General features: G+C 35.9%; 1 long non-coding RNA gene across 1 annotated transcript in view; it reads left to right on the forward strand.

The window, feature by feature from the left end:
* The window catches only part of LOC142088155 (uncharacterized), a 156,062-nt gene that overhangs the window by 108,121 nt on the left and 24,306 nt on the right, over nt 1-23,635 (forward strand). Inside the window, exons 14-16 of the long non-coding RNA XR_012675748.1 lie at nt 1,259-1,380; nt 2,427-2,576; nt 7,575-7,681. This is a non-coding gene — a long non-coding RNA (uncharacterized LOC142088155). The remainder of the gene's footprint in view (nt 1-1,258; nt 1,381-2,426; nt 2,577-7,574; nt 7,682-23,635) is intronic.

Below are 23,635 nucleotides of genomic sequence, written 5' to 3' on the forward strand. Positions count from 1 at the left end.
GGTTATAATCTGTATTTTGGATTGTCAAGATCTTTCTGCTGTCTGTACTACTTTATTCTGGGAATTCCCTTAATCAGGAATTCCTTTTCTCATGTTCAAAGCAATAATAAATGTTTCAGTAGGACTAGATAAGCTGGATGGATTTGTCTGGAGCCAGATTTGATGATGGCACTCTAGATAATATAGTTTTAATCCAGTTTTTCTTTGCTAAGACATTTTTAAGTAAATACATTAAATCAGACTTTCTTCATAAGAAAAGCCTAATAAGGTTAGAAAGCTGGATTCTGAGGATGCTTTGTGTTTTCCTCTCTACCCCTTTCAAGACGTTGACGATAAGCTATCTTGAGTCAACTGTCTACAATAAAATTCTGTCTTAATTTTAAGATTCGTAGTAGTGTGTACAAACACGTTATGAACACTGTGACTGTCAGGTATTATGTTAAAGCGTTGAAGTAACTTAGTTTAAATCTAATTTGCCAAAGTGGCATTGGCAATGACCTTGTATCCCATTGTCTTTCACTGAGACTCAGAACTCATCTGTAGCTGTGTGAAAGCCATGTGTAGTATGAAGTAAAGTCATCTGCCGTTTTGAGTCCACACTGAGCAAAATTGTTTATCCTAACGTAAACCATTTGACTGATTAATTTCACAACTCCTTTTATTGTTTCTTTCTTTGCATTTCATTTTCTTTCTTTGCCTCTCCTGGACAATCATAGGTTTCTCTGCCTAGGAAATTCCAATATTAAGTTTTTTTAATGAAATGGGGAGAATTTTAAGGTTTTTGAGAGTAAAGCATAACATCACCTTAAATAGATGCATCTCAAAAGCAAATTACATGGCTATTTTTAACTGTAATTAATGACATATATGCTTTTCACATTAGCTTATTATTTAGATGGCAAATTCTAATCAGTAGTCAGTTTTGTTCTTTTTGACACCTGAGGGAGGGACTTTGCTGTGTAAAAACTTTCACGAGCTGTTATACAAATAAACCGCATGACGTGCTTACAATATGCCATTATTGCCTGATAAGTTCTTGTATTTCGTATCTGCCAAGATTACTACCTTCCTTTTCAGTTGGCAGCCTGCGTTACCATTGCAATGCTTAAAGAAAGCTCTTCCATTTCTACCCTAAAGCCATAATTATATTTAGGCCTTGAGCCAGAGATAAGCTTGTGCTAGCAAAATGTTTGTGTGTGTCTTGGAAACATAATATCAGAATGGTGTTAACTGGGTTCACGTATTTTATGTGATACAGGCAAACCCAGCAGCCTTATTCTTACCCAAAGCAAGTCATTATCTTTATCCGATTCATTCTCCAAACAATTGCCAGATTCAAGAGGTATTTGATAACCAGTGAAAGGAATGTTGATGACAAAAGTAAGTAACAAGTCCAAGTTTCCAATCCAACAAAAGGTGTTTAACATGTATAACTAAAATAAATGGGACAATTCCTATGTTGTAAACGTGTTTGCTGGATTGGAGCTCAAAAGCTTAAGATAATATTTTGAAAGGTGTGGATTTTACTCTGATTTCTATTAATTATATGGAGAAAAAGATTAATATTTAAGTTTTAATGGCCATATTAACTTGGTCATCATGTGCAGATACTAAACTTGCATATTTTGATTGTTCTTGATAGCAGCATAACAATATATTGCTGCTTAATCTGTAAAAAAGGGAAATTTCATTGCTTAAGCTTTTATTTCTGTTTTTGTCAAAAAAACCCCCTTCAGTGTCTATAGAGGTTGTAGTGAACTACACTGTGGATACAAATGTCAATTATAGAGAGTTTCTTTGAGCACTTACAGAAGTGGCAAGACTGTATATGGACAGTTCTTACCAAATACTGCTTTTCCATCTTAGTTGGAATAAGACGGATGGATGAACATAATAAAGTGAAGAGATCGCTGGTTTCTCCCATGCACTCACCAAGTTTTCTGTCTGTCAGAGCAGATGGAGGGGAAAAACAGTTCAGACCAATGTTATCTCACCATCCCCAAAGTGGAAGTTGGCAAGTGAGAGAAAAAGATGGACCACAATCATAAAGCCTGCTCAGGTTTCTGTATACTAAATGATGGGGAGATGAGAGAGAGAGAGAAGAATGGAAGGCAGAGGAATTTTCTCTTAATTCTACCAAAAATAGATAAAATTTAGGCTGCTTGGTCTGAACTGTTTTCCATTAATGTAGATGGAAGGCATAGGACTGCATATATATCACAGCTTTCAGTTAGGAATGATGCGAAGTATCCGTCAGCGTATTAACTAAATTTTGTAGTGTAAGAGAAGCCTAGTTATCTAACTTAAGTACACATATAAGTGTGCTTGTAAAATATGTGGGTTTTCCCTTTCTTTGTTTCCCAATTAATGTGATGATTGTTATCTGTTCTTAAAAATTAAAAATAAATTTTTTTATTTACTTTTAGCTTGCCCAGACCAATATTAAGAGCGATTTCAGAACAACTGATTGAACCTGCAGTGTTCCATTCTGTCGAGGAGTGATTCCAAATGTGGTATGACTGTATTTTCTTGAGATGACTGGCCTTCACATTTCTCTTCCTTAGGACAACCAAAAGGTAAGAAAGGCTGTCTCCACATAGCTACCCAACTGACACATGAAATTGATAGTTTAGGTGTTGATAAAGAAGCAAGTATCTTTCACTGTTAGCCAAGAAAGCTTTTTGTGTGTCTTAAGATATATATGGAAGTACATGGTCAGACTCAGAGTTGCAGAACGATGTTTAATATAGGGTGTTCACTGAAAGAAATGAGAACCAGAGAGCATTCCTCCACTATGCCCTAGAAAATGTTCTTTTGTATTTCCTGCTTCTTCTGAAGAGCTTTTCAAAGAAAAGAAGTAATTTGACACAAAGGAAAACTAGGATGAGAGAATTACTAGAGGAAAAAGGATGGATTCACTAGTGTTTTGATTTAAATCAGAAAATTAAATCCTAATTTATTTTCCAGTACTTAATTTTAAATCCAAAAATTATTCTTCTAGCAGAACAGCAGTGCTTTGAAAAATGTTGATTCAACAGACATGTATTTTATGTCAATTCATCAATATTTGAAGGGAAACTGGACAGGTGAGCCAGCTGGCATGAAACAAGGATGTCAAGCTAGTTGGCTGGGAGGCTCTGTGGTTATGGTTAGGGAACTCAGAGTTCCCTAACTAGCAGCTGTGCAGGCTGTCCAGTGCTGCAAGTTGCCTCGTGTGTTGGCTGCCTGGCTGGTAGGGGCTGTGTGGCTGCCCAGTTGCACAGCAATGAGGCTTATCAAAGGGATAATTTTTTGTACCTAAAATTTTCTTTTGTCTGAGGGATTCTTTTGAATGTGAAAACAGTAGGTGCCTACTTAAAATGCAGTAAAATTAAATCTATTTTTAAAAGCTGATAGATTAAAGCCAAGTAAAAATATAGGAACAGCATAAAAAATAACTAGTTTCTTCAATTAGAAATACCTTCAGTAGGTATGATGAATTTTGCTTATTCTGGCAGTGTGCTTTTCTGGTGTCATTAGACTTCTTGTGGCTAAGACCACAATATATTTAAAGGAACTGGAGTTACTAGAAAAGACATAACACAAATGTATGACTAGTACCATTGAAATCAATACAATGAGTCATAATCTCAAAACATCTGCATATATATTAGTGCTTCCTTGTGTTAAATTCAAATTAAATAACAGGTGTAAGTGATACAGGAAAAAATAATCCTGAACCTTGTAAGCTGAAAGCATATAGGATGCACAGGAAAATCTTTGAGAAAGAAACACAGTATTTATGCTGTTCTTTTTATTGTATTATTTCGTCCCACTAAAAAAAATCACATGGCTTGTAGTGAACATTTGGAAAAGGTGAAAGTAAAATTATTTCGATACTGGCTAAAATTCCCTAATATTACATAAAAAATATGTAGTTAAAATTGATTGTGGTTTTCTCTGCTTTGTTAAATCTTTGAAATTGAATATATGTGCCTGTGTTTTTGCATTAAAATGGAGAGAGAGAGATATGCTTTTTCTGCTGGAATAGCTTTAAAAGAAAATTGTGCATGTTCTTGTTTATCTATTCTTTCAATTTAAAGAAATTAATGCTGCTCCAGTAGTCATAGAAACTGCAAATAAGAACAAACTGTTGAATATAACCATTCGCAGAAATTCTGAATATTGAATACAGTTTTCTTAAGTTCCTACCTACATGGGAAGCTAAAAAAACATTTCAGAAGAAAACTTTGTTAGCAATCAAATATAGCAGCAGGAATTTGATGCTTAAGTCTTAATGGTAGCAATTGTTAGGACTTAAGTAAAAGGCTACTCTGCATTTGCTGTCCACTCTCTCTCAAACAAATATTGAAATATGTTATCTGACATTAACAAAAATCCCTCTGATTTGTAACACACTACCATTTATGCCTTACAAATCTAAGAAAAACAGAAGTTGCAAGTACTCTTCTACAGTTAGATGAAAACTTTTGTTATGAGCATATGGCCTTATCTTAATATCTGAAGTATAAAAATTGGATATTAAAACTGTATGTTAAGTATCTACATAGACTCTAAAAATGTATTAGTTGTCTGTAAAATATGTAAAGAAGAATATATCAAATTTGTACTTCTAAATACTGCAACTACAGACACCGATGAAGTGATTGCATATGAAATTAGTAATCATATGATTGTGTGGAATTACCTGATCTGATTTGCATGCTTGACTGTGAAGAATTATGCACATGAATCAAGCTTAGTAAATAATTCATACCTTATCCTATAGCTAACTAATTTAACATAATTTTTCTTTTTTGCAATTTGTGTAGGAGTGCGGTATTCTCTTGAAATTAGCAGTCTTTCAATAATAATTACCAATATCTAGGAATAAATTCTGGTTTGCAAACTTTTCAGTGCATAGTAACTATTACTCATTCAGTATGTGAATAGTGTTGGTTAGTTCTATTGGTCATACAAACCTCCTTCTTTTTCTGTTTTTCTCACCTGATTAAAATAATGCTTGGGTGTTAAAATAATGCTGGTGTGAGTACATGCTTTAAAAACAGGTTTTCTGCATATGTTTAATATGCTCCCCTTGCCTCTAAATCACAGCCTTTGATGTCCTAGAGAGTCAAGGTAATTGATAGTGGGGAGGGGAACTAAAGATCAGCAGTATGGTTATTGGCCATAGCAAATACCTACAGTGAAAATTAGTACTGGAAAAATGTTTTCATGGGTTTAACAGTAGAATTTGGCTTCAGGTAAATAATTAGATACCAGTAAGGTTCACAGTATTTTAGGGTACCTACTGTTATAAATTGGGCAATTACTGGCATCTAATGATATTGCAGAAACTCCAACAAATTTATTAATAGGGTATTGGGTTGACTACTGGGGCTTGTCAATAAAAGAGAAATCTAAATGAGACAGTTCACTAGCAAAGTGAAGGAAAGTGTGTGAAAGGCCCTTCCACATCTGTATTTGCTACACTCTTCAATAACCTTGGGAAGAAACTAAAAGAATACTGGATATTGTAAAGGATTGCATTTCTGTTCCAGAAGGCTTGAAATGTAAAACTCAGACAGCATTTTGAGAAACTCCTCGCAGTATGGTACGGAGTCCTTAAACTTTTGAAAGCAGTTGCAGGAATTTGGATTATTATCTGGATTATTTGCAAGATTTTCATAAGCAGGAAATATGTCAAAATAGAATTTGGTGATAGGCAAGTAAGTAGCAGGATGTTAATTTCTCCCTTCCTTTGATATTCCATGAAATGAGAACTGTATAATCTTTTCATCTTGGAATTCAATGTTTGTTTATTTCAGTGGTTATCTAGCTAGAAGAAATGCATTCCTGACAATCTGTTTAAACTGATCCAGAACACGGTCATCTTTTTCATGGACTCAGACTCTCCTCATGGATTAAAACTTTTAGTATCACAAACTAGGGCTAATTCTGTACCAACAAGTTAATGTGTCAAGCATACTTGAATTTCCCAGTGTAAATGCAGCCAGAAGTCAGCTTCTTCTGATGGTCTGCAATTTGTCAACATTGATAATTGGGGTTTGACTCCTGTTTATACTGGTCTGGGAGCAGAGTTCAATCTGTACAGCTGGAAGTATGAAAAATGCTGAATGTTTATTGACAAAAGTAGTCTCCAGTACTGAGGTATCTGCTTTCCTGGCTGGCAAAAAGGGATGCATAGACCCTGATATCCTTGAGAGGGCTTGGATGGGACGACTTTGTAGTACTTTGAGTCCAGAATAGGTTGGGATATGCCAGAAAGGATATGTATCCCCACAAGCTATAGAATTTTTTTTTTTATAAGACAGCTGATATAGTTGCAATGATTTCCCTAATTAATAATGAAAAAACCTGTAAAATGTTATTAGTAAAGAATTTCTCTGACAAGAGAGGGATCACTTTCTACTGGGAGAGATATTTCAAGTGAAATCAACATTCAAACAAAATCAGCGTTCTCTTAATGAAATGTACATTATGGAGGAATAAGGATTTTTTTTGGGGAAAAAAAAAAAAAACAAGTTTTGAACTAACTTTCTAATCTCAAAGAAGAGGTGAAAGAATAATCCCAGCAAAATCTTCAGTTTTGCTGTTGCAGTTCAAATAGTGAAGACACTAAAGAGCTTTTCATTGTGTATCAAAGGATTGACAGCTCGGTGTTCAGACAGAGCTCTAAATTCTAATCTGAGATTAATAAACATGCAAGTGCTCAACCTTAAATAGAAAACTTGTAAGAATCCAATCCTTAACTTATGTAATTGAATGTTTGTTGGAAATGACTAGTGTATTCCAACTTAAGTTGTCGAGTCGTAAAAGTTGTCAAATTTGGACCACTTACAAGCTGTTGCAGTTGGAAGATATTTCAGCAAACTACAAGTTACATACATACACATGCTCTTTTTGAGACAAAGAACCATTCTGAATATTAGGTGAAATAAAGTAGGTCATAAAGATGCAAACTGCCAGTTATTTATGGCATACAATATTTCTGAAACAGTGGGTGCCCACTGCTGTGGCCTCACATATTTCTCTTCTCAAGTACTGCAGGTCACTACTTCATATTCTGTATAAGAAAAGAACGGGACTTGGCATTTGCTAGTGCTCTAGAATTACAAATGGCTTTCCAAATGCTACACTAAGTCACACCAGTTCTCTGTGATGTCAAATATTTGGTTACTATAATCTCATTTTTGCAAGTAGGAAGGTTCAGTCACTCTTCAAGAGAGAAGAAGGGAGAATGACTTGGCCAAAATCACAGTGACAGCTAGGTTAGTGGACAGTAGCACAGAGTGCCAATTTTCAATGCCCTTTCTTTACGATGATGCTCAGATGCTGTATAAAAATGTCTTTTACACTATGAAAATCATATGCATAATATAGAAATTTAATTTGCACTTCACGTTTTCTTTAAAATAAAGTATCTGATGCAAAGTCATCCAGTACTAGATGTTTTTTTGCTTTTGAGTATGAATAGATCTATTTGTGAAGAAAGATGTCATGTATATTGAAAATATCTCCAAGCATTTTGTTGTCATAGCTGTTTAGCTTGAAAATATGCATTTCATTAACAGATTTTATCAACTGTCCAGGCTGCAGCAGGAAGTTCAGCAGAATGCAACTGACAATTATAGGTACTTTTCTTGAGGGAATGTATTCTATCTGTGGGCCTCATTTCAAGGTATCATTTAAGAAATTTCTTTAAATATATGAAATGTTTTAATAGTTTGAGTCCTGGTTTCCTCTGAGATTGCACTCTTTCCTATGGTATAGTGGCAGGATAAAATATTTTAAGTATGGAGCATACATAGCGCAAGCAGATTTTTAAAAATATTACAATGTTAAGAATATCATAGTGAAATGTTTTGTTGTTTGGGATTCCCATAGAATAAGAGATCTAACTCCTTCCTTTAGTTTAAGAGGGAGGAAATACTTTCAATCTTCTCAAGTTTCCCAGTTTAGTAAAATGTGGGGTGTTTTAGTTTTTTGAGGGTTTTTCTTTGAAATTTTATGGAACCCCCCCAGTGCTTCTGTGAGCTTTTTGAGTAGGTTGTATTATTAATGCAAGTCTAATACTTTATTTATGTTGCCTTGTGTGCTGGTTTTGGCTGGGATAGAGTTAATTTTCTTCATAGCTGATAGTATGGGGCTATGTTTTGGATTTGTGCTGAAACAGTGTTGATAACACAGGGATGTTTTAGTTGTTGCTAAGTAGTGCTTACACTAAGTCAAGGATTTTTCAGCTTCCCGTGCTCTGCCAGATGCACAAGGAGCTGGGAGGGGGCACAGCCAAGACAGCTGACCCAAACTGGCCAAAGGGATATTCCATACCATATGACATCATGCTCAGCGTATAAAGCTAGGGGAAGAAGAAGGAAAGGGAGTTTGAAGTTATGGAATTTTGTCTTCCCAAGTAACCATTATACATTATGGAGCCCCTGCTTTCCTGGCAATGGCTGAACACCTGCCTGCCGATGGGAAGGAGTGAATGAATTCCTTGTTTTGCTTTGCTTGTGCGCATGGCTTTTGCTTTACCTATTAAACTGTTTTTATCTCAACCTGCAAGTTTTCTCACTTTTACTCTTCCTATTCTCTTCCCCCATCCCACCAGGGGGGAGTGAGTGAGTGGCTGTGTGGTGCTGAGTTACCGGCTGGGGTTAAACCACGACACCTTGTTGTAAAGCCACTTGAGGAACAAGATGTACATACGTTCGGTGATAGTCTGGCTTGTTTATTTTGCATTTTTATCTTGAAAGGGAGGGTGAAGGGTGAAAAATCAATTTGCGGACCTTTCCACTAAGAAAATACTGCAGAGAAATTATTCCTCCACCATCTAGCTGCTCATGAAGGGAAGCAGCTTAGAGAAATCTTAAGGGAATCTTAAACCCAATGAAGCAGAAGGCTATGAAATCATCCCTAGGTTAGAAAAGGAGGCTTATAAGATTGGAATTTCAGTTAAACAAGTTTGCTGTAAGTTAGCAGTTGAATAATTTTTCTGAGTTTATGCATTTTGGATGAAGAATGTAAAAATTCTCGCTTCCCAGTGACATAATTGCTAATATTGTAGATTCAGGGGTTTTTCTCTGTTCCCATTTTACATTTTTAGAATTCCATTGGGACCTGCTCTTCTTGCTGATCAACACCCAAAACTTCTCGGTAATATCAGTTCTGCCCTAATTGATCTACAGAACTGATTGTTGGCCTAAAATACAAATATCTCTCTAGCATGTTTTATGCTTAAAATGTGTGACATTCTGTAGCCCTTAGTCAGAGGTATGAAAATGATACTGCTATCAGAAAGCATACTAAAAATGGGATTGACTAGATTGACACTTATCTAAGGACATCCGTTGTAGCTGTGTCAGACCAGATTAGGCTGTTCAGAATAGAGAAGTAACAACCAGTTGAATTAGTTATCCTCCCTCTGTTTTATAGAAAGGCTTAGGGCTGGAGGGGAACTGTAATACAACTGTGAGATGCAGAAATATTCTGGCTATGAATTGTCCAGTTAAAATTTAGATAGGTAACATTTCCAGTCAAAGCCTGAAGTTCCCTCTCCTACTTCTTCTTCCCCTTCCACTACCATTAAAGCTATAAAGACCTTTCAGACCTTTTCCAAACACAAACCAGGTTATATTTAGTCTGGATCATTTCAATCATCTGATTTACAGCATGGCTTCAGAAACAGCTGCATCACAGCAGTTAAGAGTAGGGAACTGAAATGCAGGGGAAGGACTGAGTGTTCAGGCACAGGAATATCAGGGGCTTCTTAACCCAAACTCTAGGCACTGGAGTCAATGTCTCAAGATACCACAGCTGTCACATTTTGTTAAGTCATTTGATTTGGCAATACATCTGTTTTCCTTAATATAAGTAAGTGAGGCAGGGTGAGGATCCTGACCCATATCCTGCCCTCTCTCCTACAGACAGTAATCTCCTTAGAGGAGGACTTTCTTTTACTGTGTGCTTAGAACAAATTGGGAACTCAGTCTTCTCTGGAACCTCTATGACTTTTAGCAGATCAAGGAGAACATTTATCTAGGATGATAGATATTTGGAAAATGTTAAACATAATTTTAATAAACCTGCTTATATAAATATGTTGTGGTAGCTTTATAAAGTTGGTCTGTTTTGTGGTGGTGGAGGTTTTTTTTTTCCCCTTAAAGGAAAACCCTTTATTTAAATTCCAATTTTATGGGAAAATCTCTCATAACTGCCTAATCACACTTCCCAGTTGATTTCTGCTACCATTTCAACTTCAGTTATTTTGGGTGACTTCTTTGTCACACCTATTCTTAGAAAAATGACACAACAATTGAATATAAGCTTGTTTTAACAAATAGTGTTTCTGTTGATATCTTTATGGCATTTTATTTTTTGTTTTTGCAAAAACATGCATCAATATTTTAGGAAATGTTAGGTTCCTTGTTAGAAAATCTTCTGTTTACTCCACCCCAGAAGGGTTTATAAGGGAACCAACATAGCTACCTACGTGCTCCAGAGAGAGATCATTTGAGTTCTGTTAATTTGGGCATAATTTGTTAGAACCAAGGCTGGTTTTCTCACTGTCTTTCCTTGATCCCTGAGGAGAAAATGATGTATGCAGAGAAGCATTTCCAATTATAAATTATTCCAGGTTTTCAACTGACTGGTTTGAGGCTTGATATTCTGTCATGATTCAAAGGTGAGAGGATTAGCTTAAACAAACCTTTTTCTTAGCAGCAGGTAAACAGATAAGCAGTACAGTAAAGATGGTGATTTTGCCTGTGGTGAAATAATTTTTTGACAGTTACCCTGAATTTGAGAAGCAGGCCAGAGAAATAGTGGAAAAAATACTAAACTTTTTTTTAATTTACTTTATTGTCAGTGGAGAAGCTATTCCTTATTATAGTTGGAAAAAAAATTTTTCCTCCACAAACCAATGCATTTGAAATCGAACATGAATTCTGAATTAATAAACGTGCAAATGCTTAATCTTAAATGGAAGACTTGCGGAATACAATTCTTAGCTTATGTAATTGAATGTTTGTTTGAAATGACTAGTGTATTCCAACCTGTAAGATAAGTTTTGCTGTGTTAAATTAAACAAGCAATGAAATAAGTGAGATGATGTAGTGCAGGACCACTGGTAAATGAAAGCAGACAAAAAATATTTTTCATATGCTTTGAACATTTTCAAGATGTTAAACTATTTCTTATACTATTTCAGGCTGAGATTTTTCAACATAAGAGTGAGAGGAGATAGCCAGAATGTGGTGCAGTGAGGATTTGAACTCCACCGTTCAAGGGGGATTGCTCTAAGGTAGACCAAGGCTTTTAAAATACTTTTCTTCCTGGCTGTCCTGAGGGAAGCAGAGGGACAAGAGGAAAGATAGGACCTGAAATATTCATGCAAGTGCTGAGGGATGGGATGGGAGGTGGAAGGCGTCTTTTCTTTCAATCCCAACTCTTTGATGAGCTCCTGTTTCACCCATTGTAGCTCTTCCCTCCCCAGTGGCAAAGGCAGAAGCGGGAGGGAGTCAGTTAGGGCTGTGGTGGAGGGGGCTTAGGCCATGGGCCCTGGGTGGTGTGTTGCTCCCATCACTCTATAGCACCAGGCAAGCACCTGCTTTGCCCAACCCTAGAACCAGCCTTGGTTGTACCAACCAAGCTTTTCTCCCCACTCCTGCAGATAGGTATCTTTCTATATGACCACATATGGGTCACTCACTCACTTTAGCCTTCAGTAAATTGAAAAAAAAATTGCTTAAAAATCTGCATAATCCAGTATTTTCTAACAAATAAAATCAACCATCTCATTAAATGGTTTCTGAGTGGTATAGACATAATGTTATGTGAAAAGTGGGACCACATGGAAACCAAAGCTATGGGGAGAAAAGGGACTGCTTTTAAAAGTTCAGATGAATGGTATTTGGCCCTGAGCTTATATGACTGTATTTTTAAAAAGGCAGGGCAGATTATAAAAGTGTTACATTTAAAGCCTTAAATATATGCTTAGCTATCTTAATGGTATCAGTGTAGCCTTGTTTCTGTTTGCTGATAAATTACATGAGTAATCAACATAGCACCTGTTTCTAATACCATGCTGAAGTTTTATTTCACAAATTTGCTGTTGGCCATAGAGTTTGTGAGCAGAAGAGAGGTCAGTGTTTTAGCAGTATCTTCTTAAAACTTAAGTTTAAATCTACATATTTGTGGTGTGGAGTCACATATTAGTTTTGTGAAATGTGCATAAAACTGGTGTAACAGAGTGACAGTCAGGCCTATTAATATCAGCCAGAGATTTAATCTTTTACAGAGATTTTTGTATGGAGAGGTCTAGGTTTTCACACTGCTCTTTTCTCTAAATTTTGAGATGAATGACAGTAAGAAATGTATTCATTTGTTTCAGTCAAAAGGATTCAGTAAGAGATCCATATAATTTATTTTCTGAATCCAACAATTTCATATTAACACCTAACCATCTAACAAAAATGTAACATTGCCCTAAAATTAAAGCTATTGGTACGTAACTGAGAAAGAGGAAAAAGAACTGTATGTTTTCTTGTCACATAGCCGTGTTTGAACTTTGGTGTCTTGTGGTACCACACCTAGTTTATCATGTACATTGCTATTAACTAAATCTGCAGCTAGGAGCAACTTACATAGTCATCAGCAGTAATTTGCAGAATTGCCTGAAAATGAACTTTCTTAGGAGCTTGCTTTAATTTGTTCATTCGCATCAAGCAATTTCAACAACACTTGCATTAAGGAAGTGGCATTTATCTCCCATCCTCTTCTGGCCAGATTATTGTGCAGTTTGACTAATCTTGTAATTCATGCCTCTCACACCCATCTTGTATGAAGATCAGCAAATATTCTTTAGGAAGAACTCAGATGTGGTAAGAGCCAACAAAGCTGAAAATTGATAGACTGTGAAACAGCAATGGCATAAGTATGCTTAGTTTTCAACAATTGCTTATAATTCTGTGGCTTTCTGTAAATACTAATAGAGCTGATTATGAGTTTGTCACTGTTTTGGATTCTAATTAATGTAAGCTAATATATTGAGTGTGCTAATCGGAGGGATAATATGAACAAGACTGAAATATTCTCTATAGCCGTGGGGATAAGCGACCTCCCCTATAGTCTTCTAGTAGTTTGCAAAATTTCCAGAGGCTGTAGGATAAAGCCAAACCTCCATAGATGTTCTTCATGGAGGCTGTCTATGAAGAGACTAAACCAATTGGATTAGACTATTTCCAATATGGTGAAGGAAATGAGACATTAAGGAGGACTCAAATGGTGGAAGTGACTCTATGACCATGAAAAAGTAAGGAAACAAACAAAACGAGACCAAATACATAGCAACTCTCACCCCTTGAAAAGTTATTTTTGTAGAACGAGGGCAGTAGTACACTTCTTCCTGGGGAAGAGGTGCATTTCAGGCTGAAAATGAACAACATGGACCTGAGTTGTAAAGAGAGCAATTCCTTGATTTGCTGTAGAGGTGATCAGAATGTTTCCTGTGAACTTTTTTTCTTCTTTGCCAGTGGCCTTTTCATGAAAAATGTTAATATTTAACATTTTAACCATTTTCTTTTTTCATGTAATATTAGTTGAAAATTCATAGTCATTACCCCAACAGTCAAGGACATTCTATGATTCAATGACAGTCAAAGCTTTTTTTAATGTAATTTCTGACTTCAAAATAATGACGCAGACATAATTATGATATCAATTTTCATATAAACACAAAATAATTTTATTACAGTGGCAATGTTCCAAAACATGTCTTTTTTTGAAAATTGTTTCTTTTGAAAAGAAACATTTCTTGTTCATTTACATGAAGCAATTTCAACAATACTTTCATTAAGGAAGATTCCACTCCATTAAGGAAGACTCCCCTCCATTTTAATTTGAAAAGAAATATTTCTTTTGAAAAGACAGTGGGTGACTGAGAACTGGCACGGGTTTCCCAGAGAGGTTGTGGAGTCTTCATCTTTGGAGATATTAAAAAGCTGTCTGGACATGGTCCTGGGCAACCTTTTCTAGGTGACCCTGCTTGAGCAAGCGGGTGACAAGATGACTTCCAGAGGTCACTCTCTACCTCAGCCATTCAGTGACTCTGTGAAAACTCAATTAATTGGTCAGCATTATTTCAGAGTACTCAAAGCAACAATACCTAAGTACATGCTGATCCTGTAGTATAGTTCTTCTGTCTGCTTTTCACAGGCTGATCCTGTAGTACAGTTCTTCTGTCTGCTTTTCACAGGCCACTTAGGGTTTCGGTTTTTCCCCTTCTTTCATTTGTCCATCTCTTTTTGTCTCCATTTTTTCTGTGTGCCCATCATTATCATTTTACTTGCCCTTGCCCTTGCCCTTCCCTTTTTCTTTTTTTGTTTGTTTTTATTGAAATGTCTCTTCTGTCTTGTCCTGAATGCAGTAAGTCTTGTGGCTCTCATCTGATAAAGAATTTAAAAGCTTCCTGCTGTGAAAGACCAGTATCATCCTTGCAAATTTCATTCCTGAGTGTGAAGAGCTTCAGGGTTTGTTGCTTTGGGAATTAAGGTTCTATCCCAAGCTCATTGAAAATTAGTGACAGAGTTTAATGACTTTAAATGCAGGATCAGTTCATCACAAAAGGCAGAAAGAGTGATACAGCGTAGCTATCTTACTCCAAAAAGCAAAATTTGATTTAGTGTAAATCCCTTTTTTCTTTTTTCCTTAATCTTTTTTTTTCTTCCAGGACATTCTTAAAATTAGAAAAAAAGAAACACACAGTGGTCAACTTTCCAGAAAGCCTAATGAAGCTTGCTATTGAATAATTAATGAAAATTACTGGTATCAAAGCTTGTCAAAATTACAGCCTCCATTCCAGGATTGTTATACCTTCAAATAATTTAAAATAATATCAGACTTTGCAACTGTAGTTTAATTATGCTATTAATATTACCATAGCTTTACTGCTCTATCGGTATAAACTTGTTGGTCTTAGAAGTAAAATTAATTTGTTTATACTTTTCGTCTGATTCTATTTGTTTCAATAAATTGCAAAATGTGAGCCTAATCAACCATCAGGAATTCAGCTCAACTGCATTTAATTTCTTCAGTAGAGCAAGCACCCTATGATATCTGATGGGCCAAAGTAGACATTTTATTAGTTTACATTCTGCATGCGCTCAGGATAAATAATTGTAAACTCAGTACAGTGTGAAATGTCTAACAAAAAGTGTTGTTTCCCAAAGAATATTGGAAGAGGCAATATAATACCCTTGCAAATTTATTCCAAGAACTGGATTTTTTTTGTGTACTGTAAAAGGATGAGGAGTTGGAAGACAAAGCTGTAAGAATTGTTCCGTATTTACTTCCCTTTTCCTTCTACATGGCTAATATGACAACAGAACATACTCAGATATGAAGAACGCGCCCTGAAAGTTAAATAAATGCAACCAAGATAAAGCAAAACATATCTTTGTGAAACAAGCTTCTGTTTGTTTTCCTCAAACTGCTCTGCATATTGGCACAACATGATGTTAGGGATTATTTGTTCTAGAAAATTTCTGTAATAGTTTCTGCAATGAAATCTATGCAAAACACTTATTATTTTAAGATAGATATATCAGATAATTTAGTCTGCTGGTCTTTAAAGCTTTTAATCATTTTATAGGCATCTGCCTGTTTTAACTTTTAGAAGTTTACTGTAGACTGTTAGGACATTTAGATATCTGATGATCACAATAGGATCTGGTGCTGCTTTTAATGAAGATGAATTTCAGTATTCCAATTTCCTTACTTTATGCGATTTTAGGATCTTTACTGACTCATTGTTTCCTGTAGAAAAGCCCTGAATCACCTTTATACTATCTAGAAATAGATCCACTAAGGTCACCCTAAGCAGCCAATAGATCTGTCAGCGCTGAGGAAGTACTTATAAAAGCAAGACCTTTCAAATAAGGGTTCAGACTCTGGTAACTCTTCATTCTTGTGCCTAGCAACTCTAAGAAGTTTTAAACAGCAGATACCCTTTAGCAATATGCAATCTACAGGTTGGGCAAAGAAAAACTGGATGGTTTGAAATTTGTTTCATTCAGTCTTGCTGTGGCAGGACCAGATTCTTCAGAGTATTTTGTTTATATTGTGTTACCTTTGGAGGTCATCAGCTTCCCTTTGCCTGTGAGTCACGTCTTTCCAACGAGGTTGTCATCTCTACAAATGGGCCAAGTTGGATGAAGAGCAGATACCCTGACTTTGAGACTGGTAGGAAATGGGTTGATAAGAACTTTCTCTAAACTTTTCCCTCAGGATTTAAGACTTATGTGCACACAAATGCACCTTAGCTTTCAATACAATAGATAAATGTATACTGTGTCAATTAGTCCATGATAACTATGTACATATATACTCTGACCTCTGGGTAAATGCAATGTCGTTATCACTGTGGTTGATCCGCTTCACGTTTTCTATGGTGCTAGAATATGAACACAGACTGTTACTGTCAAGTTGTCAACCGCCAGTTGACATCCTAGCTCTCCCTAGGGAGTCAAGGCAATGTATGTTTGGAACCTGTGTCCCTACTGATACTAGATTAAAAGCAATTGAGAGCTGCTTTAACCTTGGCTGGGGCTGGGCTATACACCATCAGCGACCTGCTGTCAAAGATGTTCTGGTCTCAGCTGGTGCTGAGTAGCGCTTGGCTACAGGAGAGAATCTTCTTCTGAATTTCCAGACCTGAAGGATGTAGGGCTATTTTGGCATTATTGCTTTAAAACTTTTTGTTTGTTTACTTAGCAGACTGAGACAATCCAGTTTAGTTTTTACAGATGGCTGCCTGCTGAAATGAAAAATAACAAGTTGTGGGGCATTCGAGAGCCTTACATTGGTATGGCAGTATTTGCCACTGACTCATCTCCAAAAGGTTTGTTAGCTGAGTCCTGTTTCTGGCTTTGAGGACACATTGATTTTATTTGTTTACAGTTGTAGGTTGTTAATGGACCAAATTAGTAAGAGTTTTGCCATTAGCTTTAAAAGTATCAGGATTTGGTGCTGTGCAAATTAGACAATAACTCTGGAGCTTTGTGTGTGGTGGGAGTGGGAAGAGGGAGAGTGTGAGGTCTTTTGCATAACAAAATTTGATAGCTTTAAAAATATCAGAGCAAAAAAGTACTGTGTGTATTTGTCTTTACTCTTCTGATTCCCCAAAGAGACAGACTGAATCCTTCAACAGTCACCCCAGTGCAGACACATGCACCCAATACAACCTCCATTGTCGTCTTCCCAAGTTGAATCTTAAGCAACAGCTAAGAAATATACAGTTCTGCACTGGTCGAATTCCAGTCAATTTCAGCAAAGTGATTTCTTTCTTTTTTCATTTATTTAAATATCAATCTCTCTGCATTATTCTCTGTCATGGATCTGGAAGGTTCAAATTGGGTGAGGTAATAATGAACAACATGTACTGTATTTATTTTAACCTAAGAGTTTTACTACGTGACAGAACTTGTCATTATCATTCCTAAAGTTTGTGCAACCAGTTGAAACAGTAGATATGTATCTATGTGCGTGTTCTCAGCCCTAGTTTGGTGCTTTGTGCATAAAAAATTATTTCTCTTACCCATGTGGTTATTTGACAGATTATTTATGTATGTTTAGACCGAAAACAATAAGCAGAGTGTATGTCTTCTCTTCACTTTAAAAGTGCCTACAACATGAAAGATACTGTAACGGATGACATTCGTGCTTTGCAAGATGCAGTATAAAGTAAATCCTTAACTGTCTTTGTAGATCCACACATTTTTTTTTAATGTTTTTACAAAACTGCAGCATCATCTATTTTGTGCACATCCAGAGAATTCAGACAAAAATAACCTCTTAATTACACTTTCACTGAATCCTTTACAGTGTATTTATAAACTGTAGGGGGATAAGGTGTCTCTGTATCTTCTGTTTTCTGCATAAAAGCTGGTAGAAATGTCCTGCATTATTAGCCACTCTAGTATTGAATTTACACTGTAATTTATTTTCAGCTGAGAAAAGGCAGATGATATAAGGCAGGATTTTATTTTCAATTTGTCAGTCTTACTGGTCAGTTTGACAGTGGGAGGAAAATTTCCCTTACTCTTTGGTATCAACTTCAAGGCTTTATGATGAAATAATGCTTTTAAAGCAGCTAGAGCCCCGTGCATTATATTCATGTTACATTTGTTTAACTCCTTGATGTGAAGTGTGACTAGGACCTGATTTTCCTGTAAATCAAAATCTTGTTATATTGCTAGAGATGTAAAATATCTTCCTGGATGAATGTCCTCTGTGGCATCTGTGTAGACTTCTATACTTAAAACACCCTTATAATTGAACAGAGAGAAGTTGTGATTAACAGTTGGAGTCACATTCTGTCGCTGAGGAGGACAAAACTCTGGAAGACTGCTGTCCCATCATTACTGCCTTGCAGGTGCAGGAAGGCCATGACTGGGCATGCACAGCTTCATCTCACATTTATTTTGTTGTGCTTTGCACCAGCATTCCGTGGTTCTTGGCTGTTATTCTGGTTGAAGCAGATTGGACAGAGAATGATAAGTTTCATATTAAACATAGCTCTTAGAGTGCAGGTGAGAAAAAACACTGTACTGAAATGTTCACAAGGTGTATGCCGAGTTAATGTAGGAATAGCATGCATGGATATGAAAACATGTATTTACTTTGTCCCTTTTTGCTTCAAAACAATGTGTGCAATCTACATTAGAAGAGTGAAAAGTCTTTGAACTTAAAGAGTGGTTTTTGGGAGAAAATGTTATAAGGAGCAGTAAACTAAAACTTCCCATAGGATTTCTTGATGTAAATAGTTTGAATTAAAATCTTGAAATACTCTGTCTCGGACCAAAGGAGAATGATGACACTAACATAGATGAAGTAGCACAGAAGTAATGATAATACTCCCTGGCTAAGATTAGAGCTTTATTTAACTCTTGTTTTGCACATACTTGCTTTATGATACTTTTTTAGCTTGCTGTTTCACTTAGCTACACATGCTATTTGGCATTCTTAGCTAAGTACTATAAGAATTTAGTGGGAAAACAATTTTCAGTCTTATGAAGTCAAAACGAGTTTTTTCTGAATGTTTGAAGGAAATTCTTTTCTGAAAAAATAGTTTTCAGGCCAGATTTCTGCTTTCCAATTCTCTGTCATTTTAGCTTCAGAGTAATCTGAAGTTATAGCCATTATTGATTAGTTTTAAAAAATATTCTTTATAGTCATAAATGCTCAAATTTTCTAAATCAATTCATTGTTGAAAACATGCATTACTTTATTCATTACTTCTAGGAAATATGCTGAACAATTTTTTAAGCAGTATGTGACAAAGGCTTAAGATGAAAAATACTTACACATACTTAAATTTTCATTTTACTATAATAGCTGCTACATTCTGTGAGTACTAGCAGAAGCATATGCAATCCTGGAAGTCATTATGCACATATACAACTTTATACATTTAATTGTGTTTGCTACAGTGGGACCACTACATGAGTCAGACTATTTAGCTTCTGTAAAAGTCTTTGGAGGACTTTGATCAGCCCTCAATGAAGTCTTTACAGGGTGGTTCTCATTGAAATTAGTGGACATTTTACTTTCAGCATAGATTAAAAAAAAATTGGGTTGAAATTTTTTGGGATCCCAAGAGATTATAACGATCTGCATTTTAAAATCTTGCCCTGGAATCTGCTCTGCAGAAGAAATGATATTATATCTACTCTGACATAGAGTCCTGAATAGAAGTATACATGCATAGAATTACAGTGAGAAGGCTGCAAAAATCTAAATTGCATCTAGAATGTTGGAGGAGGTGAAGGGGAAGGGTATGTAAGGTCCTGGATTCAGTAGTATTGATTCCAAACATGAATAACCATTGAACCAACCTTAAGTCTCTTAAATATTCTCAGCTCTTTAGTTGCCATATTAATAGGTTATGTTGTGCCTAGTATTGCAGTACAGCGATTCGTATTTTCCCTTCATTGTAGATACATTCCACTTGACCTGAATTAAATGATCCTGAATTTGACTGCATTGAAAATTTCAATACACATGCCATAATCAAATCTGGTTGTAATTAAACTAGCTCAAATTTTTATATTCTCAATGAAACGATAATATTGCTCTCCATGTGTGATTTTTGTTATGCACAAATGTTCATGCATTTCTAGGTGGATTAAATAAATTCCAAAGTCATTACAAAGATTAGGCTAATCCCACTATTTGCATCCCACTATTGTACACTGTGGTACTGAAGAAAGGTTTGCACAGGATGAGAGAGAGGAAGGACAGAATGAGTAGGATTAGAAAATTTTTTTTAACTGGATTGATAAGTAAGATGCTGTTCTGATGGGAAAACTAATATTCTAATGACAGACTCAAGAAACAGAAATTTATCAGTGGGATGCTTACCCTATGTGAGGAAAGCATTAGTCATAGTTTAGACTCTTTTTTACCCTAATAAAGGGTGATATTGGTGGAGACAGGAGATGGAACATTGCGCAGAGCTAGTACGTTTGGTGCCATCTTAAGTGCATAAAACACGGGGCTACACTGAACTCCTAAACTCCCTCTGTAAAGAATCCACTTTACAAAATTAACATAATGAAGAGTAACGAGAAGTGTTTATATTTTCTTAAGGATCTAAGAAGAGACTAGATTTTGGTTTGGCTGATTTTCTTGTTTTACAGCTGCCTGAATCAAAAGGAAATAACAAATATTTACTGCATGGGGGCATTGCCTTGAACAGCACATGTTGTATTTTCAACGTTCAAAGAATGCTGTAGTCTAATCTATGCTTCAGAGGTTAACAGGAGGATTTCAGTGTTCATGTCCATTACAGGGGGACTGGAAGTGGACAGTTAAGTCATTTATTCCATATTTTGCATAGTTCAATATAACCTTAATGCCGATCCCATCTCAGGCCCTATGTTGGCAGAATTTGTCAGACCCTGGCTTATGAACGTTATACAAAAGAGTAGTAAAAGATGGTAAGATTCCCTTGTTGTATGGTCTCAGATGAAATATGTCTAGAAAAGACATCAAGAAATCATATAGCCTATTCCTTTTCTCTAGGGCAAGATGAGCTATTCTTACAGGATTTGTGACAGAAATCTGTCTGGTCTGCCCTGTTTTTACAGGCTATGGAGAATCACAACCTTGCTGGGCAGTATTGTCTTGTACTTCCCTATTCCTTCTATTACTAAGTTTTTTATATAGCCTCATTTTAAACACACCCCCTCCCCCTTCTTGAGTTTGAAACAAATTCTTTCCTATCTATCTAAGCAGGACATGGAGATTTGTTAATTTCTTTTCATAAATGTGAAGAGTCTTGTCTTCTCTCATTCTAGACTATAGAAAGCCCAGTGCTCTCAGTCTTTCCACGTGTTGCGCATTGTTGTCCTCTTAGGATTCCAGTGCTCACATCCGTTTGTATTTTTTTTTTGAAATCTGGTTCTCCAAATAAGACACGTTACCATGAACAGCTGGCTGGATTTAGCTGGCTGTGTTTAGTGTTCCAATAAAGATCAGCTGGAGCAATGATTTGTGAAGGAAATCTGAAGTGGCTGTATCCTTTATTAGATTCTTTTCCACATTTTTAGACTATTTTGTTGCATCTATTGTTTTGAAATTTCCATTTTTAAAAAATGAAAATGTGAATATTTTATTTTAGATACTCTATTTAAATACTCTTTGAGTTTTTAACAAAACATTTTGCTTTTATTTCTGTGTTAAAGTGCCTATTGATGTAATACTGTAAATATTATGAACTCCTTGTTCTTTGTATTAAAAAACAAATCCCTTTTTGGTCCCTTTTAATCTCTCATAATCTCGTATCTTTCTTCCCAAATAGATGGAAGCATTTTTACTGTGTAATGTCTCCCCAGCCAGAGTATTTGATATTAAAGATTGATTCGATAGGTGTTCCCAGTGCTTCAGAGCCAATATGCCTCCACTTAGCTTGCATACTTGTTTCATAAAATCTTCTTGTTGGAATATATTTGCTTTTTCCCAGGTTTGAGCTTAACAAGCAAGTATATGAGATTACCTGGGGAAACAAAATGCAAATGTGCTGAAGTGTTTGACAAATAATTATACCTCAAAGGCGGTAAACCTCCTCCTTCCCCTCCAAATCTTTAAGTTAGCTTGCAGATAGATATCACTGCAAAAATTAGCACTTCTATAAAGTTAGCACTTCTGTATAGTTCTGATAACATGCAGAAACAATGAAACTGAGAGTGAATGTTCAGATGTCTGGTAACTTCCAATAGATTTTCATAAAATGTGAAACTATTTTCTGCAATGTCATAATTCAAGGTATACCTGTACACTCTATCTTGATGGCAGTGCTATAACAAAATAGAGACCTTTTTATTAATTTTTACTTAGGCAAAATTCATAACAGAATCTATAAACTACATTCAGCCAGAACAAGAGCCAACAGCACTGTGTCGGGAATGAATTCAGCCTGTTGCATCCATGGGTCTGTTGGCATTGCGCTCTGAAGAATGTTCGAAGGACAGGTTTTCCCAAGAGCTGACTACAGTCCAGCTCTTTACTCTTTTCTTACAACAAAACAGTGAGAAAGAAATAAAATGCCCTTCACATTCAGAGCCCAGGACATCCGTATGTTTTGTTTTGGCATTGTCTTTAACTGTTTCAAAATAAGCCAAGCAGTTTGTGCTAATGTTTTCACCTCTGAATACTTTGCTACTTCCAAAGGAAACTTTTACAAGTTAGAGTTCATGAAAAACAAACTTCAGGTGGAGGGGACAGTTGTTTTTGTGATGAACAGAATTTCAGAAATTGCAAGTTTTTGGAAGGCAGAAATTGCATTTTCTTCCCTCCTTGATTTTTAATCTTTGTTTCAGTCATCCTGGAATTAAAGGAAAATTGGAAATGTTAGGAGGCTGGAACAGGATGCATGAGAGCAGTATACATTTCACTCCTTGTCTGTGTTATTTTACTCTTCAGTTTCCTTTGATTCTTCAGCAGATACTGATGGAGGTGTCAAATGTTCTGGAATTTATGTGGATGACAGAGCTAACACAAGGAGTACCCAATAGATAATACTCAAGAAATTCCTCCTCCTCTTCTTAGTAAAATAGTCTTATTTATCTTGATTGGTAGCACATTGTGTTCTAGTATCAAAGACAGGCTCTGTTCTGAAGAGCTATTTAATATTACTAAACTATGTATTATATCATCAAAGTGACTGTGATTTAAAGCAAAAAAAAAAAATCAGTTAGAGCAGTAATTAACCACTTTATCATCAGACACTATAAATTATGTTATGCCTGATGTTGGATCTATTTGGTTTTGGTTTTGGTTTTATGATAGCTAACCCATAAAATAGAGGTACTTCTGGACATATGTACTTATACAGTTGTTTATCCCTCTTGTTAATTTCCAAGAGTCAAGACTCTATTGATCAACAGAAAGAATAGACTTAAGGTTATAGTAAATTTTTTCCTCCGGAGGCTTAATAAAATGCATTTTTTTTTGTTAACCCACAGCTCTAGGTAATTGAAAGTAGCTTCCATTTAGAAGCGTGTATGTGTTCAGAGAGTAAAGCAATAGCCCAGTTTTTACAATGGTAATATATACTCTCTGGTCTACTTTAGAAATG

This window comes from Calonectris borealis, chromosome 14, assembly GCF_964195595.1.
Source record: "Calonectris borealis chromosome 14, bCalBor7.hap1.2, whole genome shotgun sequence".
In the NCBI taxonomy this organism is placed as follows: domain Eukaryota; kingdom Metazoa; phylum Chordata; class Aves; order Procellariiformes; family Procellariidae; genus Calonectris; species Calonectris borealis.